The sequence below is a fragment of the Vidua macroura genome, chromosome 33, assembly GCF_024509145.1.
Source record: "Vidua macroura isolate BioBank_ID:100142 chromosome 33, ASM2450914v1, whole genome shotgun sequence".
In the NCBI taxonomy this organism is placed as follows: domain Eukaryota; kingdom Metazoa; phylum Chordata; class Aves; order Passeriformes; family Viduidae; genus Vidua; species Vidua macroura.
The window spans coordinates 1,342,786-1,354,338 of record NC_071603.1 but is presented as its reverse complement, the minus strand read 5'-3'; positions in this window follow the sequence as shown (position 1 = coordinate 1,354,338).

Sequence of the window (11,553 nt, the reverse complement as noted above, 5' to 3'; positions counted from 1 at the left end):
GTGTCCCGTACCCACGAAGTCCCCCCGCTATCCCCGTGTCCCCCCGTGTCCCCCTGTCCCTGTGTCCCCCCGTGTCCCCCTGTCCCCCCTGTCCCCCTGTCCCCCCGTGTCCCCCCCTGTCCCCCTGTCCCCCCGTGTCCCCCCTGTCCCCCTGTCCCCCCGTGTCCCCCCTGTCCCCCGTGTCCCCGTGTCCCCCTGTCCCCCCGTGTCCCCCCCTGTCCCCGTGTCCCCCCGTGTCCCGTACCCACGAAGTCGCGCGCGGCGCGGGCGGGGTCGGGCCGCTGCCGCCAGCGGCGGGGCCAGCCCAGCAGGACGGCGTTGGGGCGGAGCGCGCCCAGCCCCGCCCCCTGCACGAGCGCCGCCAGCCCCGCCCCCCGCTCGGGGCTCACCAGAACCTGCACGAAGGCGCGGGCACCGGCCCGGGACAGCGCGGCCCGCAGGGCCTGGACAGGGACAGAGGGGACATGGGGACACCCACAGGGACATGGGGACACTCGGGAACATCGACACAGACACAGGGACACGGGGACACGGGCACCGGCCCGGGACAGCGCGGCCCGCAGGGCCTGGGGGGGGACATGGGGACATGGGGACAGCCACAGGGCCACGGGGACAGGGCCACAGACAGGGACAGCCCACAGCCCCCACCCCAATAACCCCCATGACCCCCCTGTGCCCCCATGACCCCCCCATGACCCCTCCATGACCCCATGACCCCCCCATGACCCCCATGACCCTGTGACCCCCCCATGACCCCGTGACCCGCCATGACCCCCCATGACCCTGTGACCCCCCGTGACTTCCCACGACCCCCCATGACCCCGTGACCTCATGACCCCCCCATGACCCCATGACCCCCTGTGACCCCCTGTGACCCCATGACCTCCTATGACCCCCCATGACCCCCCCGTGACCCCTCCATGACCCCAAGACCCCCTGTGACCCCATAACCCCCCCATAACTTCATGACCCCCCATGACCCCGTGACCCCCCACATGACCCCATGACCTCCTATGACCCCCCGTGACCCCCGTGACCCCCATGATCCCCCCCATGACCCCATGACCCCCCATGACCCCGTGACCTCCTATGACCCCCATGACCCCCTGTGACCCCCCCATGACCCCATGACCCCCCATGACCCTGTGACCCCCCCTGTGACCCCCCATGACCCCATGACCCCCCCGTGATCCCCCCATGACCCCCATGACCTCGTGACCCCCCCGTGACTCCATGACCTCCCCATGACCCCCCATGACCCTGTGACCTCATGACCCCCCATGACCCCATGACCCCCCGTGACCCCATGACCCCCCGTGACCCCATGACCTCCTATGACCCCCCATGACCCCCCCGTGACCCCATGACCCCCCCATGACCCCGTGACCCCCCCATGACCCCCCCTGACCCCATGACCCCGTGACCCCCCCATGACCCCATGACCCCCCATGACCCTGTGACCCCCGTGACCCCCCCGTGACCTCTGACCCTCTCGGTGCTGCGGGCCCGGGGCAGCTCCTGGGGCAGGGCCCCGCCCAGCCACGCCCCCAGCACGGTCAGGCCCCGCCCCCCCGCCCTGCAGCTGCGCGGCCAGCGCCACCAGCTCGGGCCGGGGGGGGGGCCCGGGGGGGTCCGCGGGCTTGGACAGCACCAACAGCTGCGGCCTGGGGGGGGACAGAGAGAAACGGGGTCACGGGGGGTCACGGGGGGGTCACGGGGTCACGGGGGGGTCAGGGGGACAGGGGGAATGGGGGGGGTCACAGGGCTCGGACAGCACCAACAGCTGCGGCCTGGGGGGGGACAGAGAGAAACGGGGTCACGGGGGGGTCACAGGGGGTCACGGGGGGTCACAGGGGGGTCACGGGGACAGGGGGACATGGGGGGGTCTCACCTGAGCCTGGGGGGTTTGGGGGGTTTCGGGGGGGCGGTCTCACCTGAGGCCGGGGGGGTTTTGGGGTCTCACCTGAGCTTGGGGGGGTTTGGGGGATTTCGGGGGGGGGTCTCACCTGAGCCTGGGGGGTTTTTGGGGGGTCTCACCTGAGGCCGGGGTCTCAGGGGGTTTTGGGGTCTCACCTGAGCCTGGGGGGTTTTTGGGGTCTCACCTGAGGCTGGGGGGAGGGGGCCGTCCCGTCCTCCAGCCGCAGCAGCGCGAACCTGGCGGCGCTGAGGGAGAGCCCCCGCAGCCCCTCCCCCCACTCGGTCTGGGCGCTGCGGGGGGGGAGGGGCGGGACCCCCAGGTGAGGGTCACACCCCCAGGTGTGTCCCTGTCCCCATCCCCAGGTGTGTCCCTGCCCCCCCAGGTGTGTCCCCAGGTATGTCCCTGTCTCCAGGTGCATCCCCACCCCCCAGGTGCATCCCCAGGTGTGTCCCCGTCCCCCCAGGTGTGTCCCCATCCCCAGGTGTGTCCTCACCCCCAGGTGTGCCCCCAGGTGTGTCCTCAGGTGTCCCCAGGTGTGCCCCCAGGTGTGTCCCCATCCCCAGGCGTGTCCCCAGGTGTGTCCCCATCCCCAGGTGTGTCCTCAAGTGTCCCCAGGTGTGTCCTCAGGTGTGTCCCTGTCCCCCCAGGTGTGTCCCCAGGTGTGTCCCCGTCCTCAGCTGTGTCCCCAGGTGTGCCCCCAGGTGTTCCCAGGTGTGTCCCCAGGTGTGTTCCTGTCCCTATCCCCAGGTGTGTCTCCATCCCCAGGTGTGTTCCTGTCCCTATCCCCAGGTGTGTCCCCATCCCCAGGCGTGTCCCCACCCCCAGGTGTTCCCAGGTGTGTCCCCGTCCCCAGGTGTGTCCCCATCCCCAGGTGTGTCCCCGTCCCCAGGTGTCCCCAGGTGTGTCCCCAGGTGTCCCAGGCGTGTCCCCTCCCCTCACCTGCGGAACTCCAGGTATTTGTAGGCGGTGGCGCCGATGCCCAGGGCCAGCAGGGCACAGTGCCAGCAGGTGAGCAGCATGAGGGACAGGCAGAGCACGGCCCCGGCCAGGGACACCGCCCTGGGGACATGGGGACAGTCAGGGACAGGGACAGGGACAGGGACATGGGGACATGGACAGGGACATGGGGACATGGACATGGGGACAGGGACAGGGACAGGGACAGTCAGGGACAGGGACAGGGACAGGGACAGGGACAGGGACACGGACAGGGACAGGGACAGGGACAGGGACAGGCAGAGCACGGCCCCGGCCAGGGACACCGCCCTGGGGACACGGGGACACGGGGACATGGGGACAGTCAGGGACAGGGACAGGGACAGGGACAGGGACACCGCCCTGGGGACATGGGGACACGGGGACATGGACAGGGACAGGGACAGGGACAGGGACACCGCCCTGGGGACAGCACAGGGACACGGGGACATGGGGACATGGGGACAGGGACAGGGACAGGGACAGGGACACGGACATGGGGACAGGGACAGGGACAGGGACAGGGACAGGGACAGGGACAGGCAGAGCACGGCCCCGGCCAGGGACACCGCCCTGGGGACAGGGGACACAGGGACATGGGGACATGGGGACAGGGACAGGGACACCGCCCTGGGGACACGGGGACAGGGACATGGGGACATGGGGACATGGGGACATGGGGACAGGGACAGGGACAGGGACAGGGACAGGGACATGGACATGGGGACATGGGGAGAGGGACAGGGACACCGCCCTGGGGACAGGGACAGGGACATGGGGACAGTCAGGGACAGGGACACTGCCCTGGGGACAGTGACACAGGGACAGTCAGTGGTCACTCAGTGGTCACTCATGGTCACTCCCACTGACCGTGGGCACAGCCGGCCGTGGGCAGGGACAGAGACAGGGACAGGGACACAGGGACAGGGACACAAGGACAGTGACAGGGATGGTCAGTGACAGTGGACAGTCAGTGGTCACTCATGGTCACTCGTGGTCACTCGTGGTCACTCACGGTCACTCCCACTGACCAGTGGTAGAGCGGGCAGCGCGGGCTCCAGCCGGCCATGGGCAGGAGCAGGGACAGGGACACGGGGACAGGGACACGGGGACAGTGACAGGGATGGTCAGTGACAGTCAGTGGTCAGTCAGTGGTCACTCATGGTCACTCGTGGTCACTCAGTGGTCACTGACCAGTGGTAGAGCGGGCAGCGCGGGCTCCAGCCGGCCGTGGGCAGGAGCAGGGACAGGGACACAGGGACAGTGACACACAGGGACAATCAGTGGTCACTCATGGTCACTCATGGTCACTCGTGGTCACTCATGGTCACTCATGGTCACTCAGTGGTCACTCAGTGGTCACTCAGTGGTCACTCAGTGGTCACTCAGCGTGTGGTAGAGCGGGCAGCGCGGGCTCCAGCCGGCCGTGGGCAGCAGCCCCTGCAGGGCGCACGCCAGGTTCAGCCCCAGGTATGACGTCAGGCACAACCTGCGGGGGGGGGGGGGGGGGGGCGGGGGGTGACGTCACCGCGGCGCCTGACGTCACCGCGCGCGGGCCGTGACGTCACGGGGGAGGGGACACGCACACGGACAGCACCGGCGCCAGCAGGTCCAGCGAGCCCAGCAGCACCCCCAGCGCGGCGGTCGCCAGCGTGGCCAGCAGTGGCCACAGGCGGCCCCGGGCCAGCGCCTGCGGGGACACCCAGGGGACACTGAGGGGACAGCGAGGGGACAGGGAGGGGACACCCAGGGGACACCCAGGGGACACTGAGGGGACAGCGAGGGGACACCCAGGGGACACCCAGGGGACACCCAGGGGACACTGAGGGGACAGCGAGGGGACAGGGAGGGGGACACCCAGGGGACACTGAGGGGACAGCGAGGGGACACCCAGGGGACACCCAGGGGACAGGGAGGGACAGGGAGGGGGACAGGGAGAGGACACCCAGGGGACAGCGAGGGGACAGCGAGGGGACACCCAGGGGACAGGGAGGGGACAGGGAGAGGACACCCAGGGGACAGGGAGGGGACAGGGAGGGGACACCGAGGGGACAGGGAGGGGACATTGAGGGGACACCCAGGGGACATTAAGGGGACACCGAGGGGACACTGAGGGGACATTGAGGGGACATGGGGACATCCCCCAGGGGACATGGAGGGGACAGCCCGGGGACAGCGGGACCCCTTTAGGGACATGGGGGACATTAGGGACACCGGGACACCCTCAAGGACACCCTCAGTGACACCGGGACCCCTTGGGGACATCGGGGACCCGCTGGGGACATCGGGACCGTTGGGGACACCCTTGGGGACACCGGGACCCCTTGGGGACATTGGGGACCCTTGGGGACAACCTTGGTGACACTGGGGACACCGGGACCCCCTTGAGGACACCCTTATGGACATGGGGGACACCCTTGGGGACATCGGGGACCCTTGGGGACACCCTTGGGGACACCCTTATGGACATGGGGACACCCTTGGGGACATCGGGGACCCTTGGGGACACCCTTGGGGACACCCTTATGGACATGGGGGACATCCTTGGGGACATTGTGGACCCCTCGGGGACCCCCTGGGGACATCGGGGACCCCCCTTGGGGACACCAGGACCCCGCTGGGGACATCGGGGACCCTTGGGGACAACCTTGGTGACATTGGTGACATCAGGGACCCCCCTGGGGACACCGGGACCCTTTGGGGACATCGGGGACCCCCTTGGGGAAACCCTGGGGACATCGGGGGACCCCTTGGGGACATCGGGGACCCCTTGGGGACATTGGGAACCCCCTCGGGGACCCTTGGGGACACCGGGACCCCCTTGGGGACACCGGGACCCCCCTGGGGGACCCTCGGGGACACCCTCGAGGACCTCGGGGACCCTTGGGGACAACCTTGGTGACACCGGGACCCTTTGGGGACCTCGGGGACACCCTTGGGGACACCGGGACCCCCCTGGGGACACGGGTGTCACTCACGCGCGGCAGCGGCAGCGCCCGTGTCCGCGCCAGCGCGCGCAGCAGGCGGGCCCCGCCCAGCAGCGCCTGGAGCCCCGCCCCCCCCGCCGACAGCCCCGCCCCCAGCACCGGCAGCCACGGCCAGGGCCAGGCGACAGCGGCCAGCACGGGGACACCGCCCAGGGTGGCACCGAACCTGCGGGGACACCGGGGGCACATGGGGACACTGCCCGGGGACAGCACAGGGACACTGCCCCGGGGACACAGGGACAGCACGGGGACACGGGGACAGCACGGGGACAGCACAGGGACACTGCCCGGGGACATGGGGACACTGCCCGGGGACAGCACAGGGACACTGCCCGGGGACACGGGGACACTGCCCGGGGACACGGGGACAGCACGGGGACAGCACAGGGACACTGCCCGGGGACATGGGGACACCTCCCGGGGACAGCACAGGGACACTGCCCGGGGACACGGGGACAGCACGGGGACACCGCCCAGGGTGGCACCGAACCTGCGGGGACACCGGGGGGGGACATGGGGACACTGCCCGGGGACAGCACGGGGACACTGCCCGGGGACACAGGGACACTGCCCGGGGACATGGGGACAGGCTGGGGACACGGGGAGAGCACGGGGACACCGGGGGGACATGGGGACACCGCCCAGGGCCATGGGGACACCGCCTGGGGTGGCACCGAACTGCCCAGGGACCCTCCCTGGTGACATCGGGGACCCCTGGGTGACATTGGGGACGCCAGGACCCCCCCAGGTGACACTGGGGACCCCCCCGGTGACATCGGGGACCCCCCAGGTGACACTGGGGACCCTCCCAGGTGACATCGGGGACCCCCCCGGTGACATCGGTGGCACTCACTTGTCCCGCAGCAGCTGCCCCTCCACGCCGGCCCCCAGCAGCAGCGCCGCGCTCAGGTCTGGCCGTCAAGGAAAGCCCAAAACCCCAAAATTCCCCCCCAAAAATCCCCCAAAAACCCCGCAAAAATTCCCCCCAAATCCCCCCAAAAATCCCCGAAAAATTCCCCAAAAATTCCTCCAAAAATTCCCCCCAAAATTCCCCAAAAAGCCCCCCAAAATTCCCCCCAAAAATCCCACAAAATCCCCCCTAAAATCCCACAAAAATCCCCCCAAATCCCCCCCAGAAATCCCAAAAAATCCCCCCAGAAATCCCCCAAAATTTCACCCAAAATTCCTCCAAAAATCCCCCCAAATTCCCCCCAAAAATCCCCCCAAAGTTCCACCCAAAACCCCCAAAAATTCCCCCAAAATTCCACCCAAAATTCCCCCCAAAATCCTCCACAATTCCCCCAAAATCCTCCCAAAAATTCGACAAAATACCCCAAAATCCCTCCCAGCACCCCAAAATCCCTTAAAACCCCCCCAAAATTCCCCCAACTTCCCAAAATCCCCCCTTGCTTTGGGGACCCCCCCGATGTTTTAGAGTCTCCCCCACAGTTTTGGGGTCCCCCCCGCGGTTTTGGGGTCCCCCCATTTTTGGGGTCCCCCACATTTTGGGGTCAGATACAGCCCAGGGCCGTGGTGACCCCCAGGTTTTGGGGTCCCCCCCCATATTTCCAGTTCCCCCCCATATTTTGGGGTCCCCCCACAGTTTCGGGGTCCCCCCCAGGTTTGGGGTCCCTCCACAGTTTTGGGTCAGATACAGCCCAGGGCCGTGGTGACCCCCAGGTTTTTGGGGTCCCCCCCCCAGTTTTGGGGTCCCCCCGTGGTTTCGGGGTCCCCCCATTTTGGGGTCGGATCCAGCTCAGGGCCGTGGTGACCCCCAGGTTTTGGGGTCCCCCCATATTTCCAGTTCCCCCCCATGTTTTGGGATCCCCCCCATATTTCCAGTTCCCCCCCATATTTTGGGGTCCCCCCCCAGTTTCGGGGTCCCCCCGTGGTTTCGGGGTCGGATACAGCCCAGCGCCGTGGCCGTGGCGGCCCCGAGGCTCCGGCCGGGACGGAGGCGAGCGACGTCACCGAGCTCGGAGCAGCGGCTGCACCCCCAGAGCACCCCTGGGAGACACCCCAAAAATCATCCCGAACCCCAAAATCCCCCTGGGAGACACCCCAAAATCCCCTGAACCCCAAAATCATCCTGAACCCCAAAACCTCCCTGGGAGGCACCCCCAAAATCCCCTGAACCCCAAAATCCCCCTGGGGAGACACCCCAAAATCCCCTGAACCCCAAAAACCCCCAGAGCACCCCTGGGAGACACCCCAAAATCCCCTGAACCCCAAAATCATCCTGAACCCCAAAACCTCCCTGGGAGGCACCCCCAAAATCCCCTGAACCCAAAATCCCCATGGGAGACACCCCAAAAATCATCCCGAACCCCAAAATCCCCCTGGGAGACACTCCAAAATCCCCTGAACCCCAAAATTCCCTCTGGTCCCTTCCCCAATTTTGGGTTCCCTCCCCAATTTGGGTTCCCTGCCCCACTTTAGGCAGCCCCCTCCCCATTTTTGGGTCCTCCCTCTATTTGGGGTCCCCTCCCCAATTCGGGGTCCCCTCTCCACTTTTGGCTGCCCCCTCCCCCATTTTTGGGTCCTCCCTCACATTGAGGTCCCCTCCCCATTTTCGGGTCCCCTCCCCACTTTGGGGTCCCCTCCCCACTTTGGGCCCCCCCTCCCCATTTTAGGGTCCCTCCTCCCCATTTTGGGTCCCCCATTCCCAATTTTGGGGTCCCCCTATTTTGGGATCCCCCCCTCCCCATTTTGGGGTCCCCCCCATTTTGGGGCCCCCTCCCCAATTTGGGGACCCCCCTCCAGTTTTGGGGTCCCCCCCCCAATTCCGGGGTCCCCCCCCCCCAATTCTGGGGTCCCCCCCCAGTTTTGGGGTCCCCGTCTCACCCGAGGCCGAGGGGAGGCTCAGCCCCAGCAGGGCCCCGAAGGAGGTGTCGGCCCCCGCCCTCCTCCTGCTCCGGCCCCGCCCCCGGCCCCGCCTCTTGGGGGCGGGGCCACAGGTTCCCTGCAGGTGGGGCAAAAGGTGAGGCCACGCCCACAGCCCCTCCCCGTGACCTTGGGGTGACCCCACCCCCCTGTGACCCCTCCATGACCCCCCCATGACCCCGGGGTGACCCCAGGGTGACCCCTCCATGACCCCCTGTGACCTCGGGGTGACCCCCATGACCTCCCCCATGACCTCTCTGTGACCCCCCATGACCCCCCCGTGACCCCAGGGTGACCCCACCCCCCCATGGCCCCCCCATGACCTCGGGGTGACCCCATCCCTGTGACCCCCATGACCCCCTTGTGACCCCTGTGTGACCTCAGGCTGACCCCACCCCCCCATGACCCCCCCATGACCCCGCTGTGACCCCGCCATGACCCCTGTGTGACCTCAGGCTAACCCCACCCCCTGTGACCCCCCTGTGACCCCTCTGTGACACCCCATGACCCCCCCATGACCCCGGGGTGACCCCCCATGACCCCACTGTGACCCCGCCATGACCCCTGTGTAACCCCAAGGTGACCCCACCCCCCTATGACCCCTGTGACCCCTCTGTGACCCCCCATGACCCCCCCATGACCCCAGGCTGACCCCACCCCCCGTGACCCCCCCATGACCCCGCCACGCCCCCTCCGTGACCCCACCACACCCCCCCAACTTCACCCCGAGTGGGCGGAGCCTCCCCATGGGCGTGTCCCGCCACGCCCACCCCCCCTTAGTAAGGCCACCCCACCGGGGGGCGGAGCCAGTCCCGCCGTGGCCCCGCCCCCCGTTGGCACTCACGGGCCAGCAGGGCGGCGCTGGGCCCGGGCAGGGCGGGCAGCGCCCCCCGCAGGCCGGGCGGGGCGCGGGAGGCGTTGGGGGGCGCGCAGGGCCGCAGGGGCTCCCCGGCGCGGGGGGGCAGGCACAGCCTGCGGAGGAGGGGGGGGCGGGCTCAGCCGGGGGCTCATCAGCATCTCGTTTGCATGCGGGGAGGGGCGGGGCGGCGGCACTCACGCGTGGGCGGGGTCGGGGCGCAGGGCGCGGCGCAGCGAGCCGGCCTGCAGGGCCAGCAGGGCCAGCAGCAGCCCCGCGGGGCCCAGGGGCGCGGCCGCGGCGCGCAGCCGGGGCGGGGCCAGCGACCCCGCCCCCAGCAGCGCCAGCAGCCCCGCCCCGTAGCCCCGCCCGTTGTTGAGGCGGCCCCAGCGGCCACGCCCCGGCAGCACCGCCCAGCCGGGGCTCAGGTACACCTGCGGGAGGGAGGGGCCGCGCAGGTGACAGGCTCCGCCCGCCCGCCCCGCCCTGCCGCGCCTTTTAGCCACGCCCACCTCATCCCCCAACCCTGGTTTAGCGGGCCCCGCCCCTTTAGTATTCCCCGGCCCCGCCCAGCTCCACCCCTCACAAGCCACGCCCCTCCATTTTGGCCCTGCCCCATCATCAGCGCATTAGCCCCGCCCAGCCCCGCCCCTCGCAGGCCCCACCCTCCACCAGCAGCAGCTTGGCCACGCCCAGCCCCACCCATCCCTTGGCCCCGCCCCTCACCAGCAGTAGCTAGGCCCCACCCCTCATTAGCCCCACCCTTCACCAGCAGCCGATTGGCCCCACCCAGCCCCACCCACCCCTGGCCCTGCCCCTCACCAGCAGCAGCTCGGCCCCACCCTGATTGGCCCCGCCCCGATTCACCCCACCCTTCACAAGCAGCAGATTGGCCCCGCCCACCCAGGCCCCACCCTTTACCAGCAGCAGCTCGACCCCGCCCAGCCCTGGCCCCGCCCCTCGCAGGCCCCGCCCCTCACCAGCAGCAGCTCGGCCCCCGCCCCTCGCAGGCCCCGCCCCTCACCAGCAGCAGCTCGGCCCCGCCCCTCGCAGGCCCCGCCCCTCACCAGCAGCAGCTCGGCCCCGCCCAGCCCTGGCCCCGCCCCCCGCAGGCCCCGCCCCTCACCAGCAGCAGCTCGGCCCCGCCCAGCGCGGCGGCCGCGGCCCCGAAGGCGGCGCTCAGGAAGCCGCAGAGCCCCACGGCCCCCCCGGCCTCGGGGCCCAGCGCCCCCGACAGCAGCGACAGCGCCCCGCCCCCTGCCGTGACGTCACGGGAGGGCGGGGTCAGCGCCGGACACGCCCATGGGGGTGGGTGGGGTCCCCCCGCCCGTCCCCCGCCCCCGCTCACCGGCGTCCAGCCCGTTGGTGGCCACGGCGCTCAGGGACACGGCGGTCAGCAGCATCTGCGGGACTCGGACCGCTGACCCCTGACCCCTGACCTCTGACCCCTGACCTCTGAGCCCACTGACCGCTCACCCCACTGACCACTGACCTCTGACACCACTGACCCCACTGACCCCTGAGCCCACTGACCGCTCACCCCACTGACCGCTGACCCCTGACCTCTGACACCACTGACCGCTGATCCCTGACCTCTGACCCCTGACCACTCACCCCACTGACCGCTGACCTCTGACCCCTGACCCGACTGACCGCTGAGCTCTGACCCCAGGTGTGTCCCCACCCCCCAGCTGTGACCCCAGGTGTGCCCAGGTGCCCCAGGTGACTCACGCAGGCGCCCATGAGCCCCCCGATGGCCGCCGTGCCCAGGACAGGTGTGACCCCAGGTGTGTCCCTGTGTCCCCAGGTGTGACCCCAGGTGTGTCCCCACCCCCCAGGTGTGCCCAGGTGTGCCCAGGTGTCCCCAGTGACTCACGCAGGCGCCCATGAGCCCCCCGATGGCCGCGGTGCCCAGGACAGGTGTGACCCCAGGT